This window comes from Lathyrus oleraceus, chromosome 6, assembly GCF_024323335.1.
Source record: "Lathyrus oleraceus cultivar Zhongwan6 chromosome 6, CAAS_Psat_ZW6_1.0, whole genome shotgun sequence".
NCBI lineage: Eukaryota > Viridiplantae > Streptophyta > Magnoliopsida > Fabales > Fabaceae > Lathyrus > Lathyrus oleraceus.
Window position 1 is genome coordinate 170,764,398 of NC_066584.1, and position 1,923 is coordinate 170,766,320.

Genomic DNA, 1,923 nt, shown 5'->3' on the forward strand with positions numbered 1-1,923 from the left:
TCCTACACTCGTTCTGGATATCTTTGGGTGCGAGACATTTGGCTCGTTGTTTATCGTATCCACCTTTACTCATAGACTTTAGTGTGATTCTGGTCAAACAACTATCAAGTCTATTCACTCTCTATTCCACTATTTCATTCAATCATTCAATCACTTCTTTTGCCTCATCAATCATCTTGTTTTCAGCCCTAGTGTGTTGAACTGCGAAAGCTCTGATTTCCTTATTGCACTATAAGGATACGTAGGCAGGAGAATCTAGTTTCTTCACGAGCTACCCTATTTATCAATCAATCTTTATCCATTCATTCAACCAATACCATCTTTTTGAGATCAACTATACTTCTCCTTGGACTCCTTGTCTATCCTTCTAGGACAATCTAATGACATTCCACCTCATCAATCGAGAGTTGTTTGGCACGTCAGTCAAACATTTAATTCATTCTTTTTCGGCTAAGATGCCACTTTGCTCTTCGATTAAGAGTCTATCCATTTCTTGGATCCAAGATACTATTCTTGTTTGATCTCGAACTGTTTGTTCCCCATCCAGTGATATATTGTTTCCTTGTACACAACACTACTTTCTCTTGGGCTCCGCTTTTACCCCTTTAAGACGTTGTAGTACCAATTCATCTTGTGAATCAAGAGTTGTTTAGCTCGTACCTGTAAGACCCCAATTTTGTCCCTAAGATCCCTCATGGCATCATATCATAGCATTACATTGCCTCAAGGATCATTGGACACCTTGCCTCCTTTCCCTGTGGGTGGGATCTCTCCTGAGAGTGGTTCTTGATCACCAAGCATTGCTTGCATTTTTATATCATTGCTTTTATTTTAATCACTAACCAAAAATGTTCAAAAATATGTCATATAACATTTGTCTTGCAGCTTAAGCAGTCAACAGGTCAAGGCAATTCAAGTGAATCCTTTGTGCAGGAGATGAGGTTTTCCTTGAGATATGGATCATGTGATCATTATATTGAGCTTATATGAGCTAGAGGTTCATTTTGGAGCAAAATTCCCAGGTGGTTGAGGCCCAAGTTCATCAAAACATTTTCAGGTCATCTAAGGACCAATGCAAGTCAACTGAAAGTCAACTGAAGGCTTTGAGTGTGAGATTGAGTTTCTTCATCCCATTCATGTTCAAACAAGGCTTATTCATCATGTCAAATATCTACATTGAAGAATTTGAGGTCAAAGCAAAAGTTTCCCAAAATGGAAAGTGACCTATAATTTCTAGTTTCCAAAAATGGAAAGTTTTCAGACCAAATTCAACTCAACTTTCCAACATCAAAGAAGCTTCAAATGGATTTTTGTCCAACATGAAAGTTGAAGATCTCTCTCTCCCATTTCCAAAAAGTCAAAGATCATGAGCATCTGATGAATGGTTGATGAGATATGATCAAATCATTGCCAAGTGTGCATGGAACTTCAACAAGCCATAACTTTTGACTCATAACTCCAAAATGAGTGCCTCTTTTTGCATTTTGCTTGTCATGACCTCTAATTTCCAAATCATTCATCACATTGCATGAAATTTCATCATATGACCATTTGTTCTTTCATGCCCATTTTGGAGGGAAAATGACAAATTTGAAATTGGTGTATTGTATGAACAAAATACCATTGCCATTGTGTTTATTGGAAGATTTTAAGTGAAATTACTCATGTACATGTTATTGTTCACGTCCAAATGCTCCATGCACCTCACAATTTCCATTTTTGGTCACACACCCTATTTTTGCTAATTTCAATTAACCATTGCTAATTACATTTTTCAGCATGATTAGGAGACCATATAAATACCAAAGCATAACAGAATTCTGGAGTTTTGCTCATTCTAGATCTAAATTTCTCTTCCCTCCAAAATTTTCTTCAAATCCAAATTCGAATTTTCTTCACATAAGCTAGTGATTTTCTTGCATA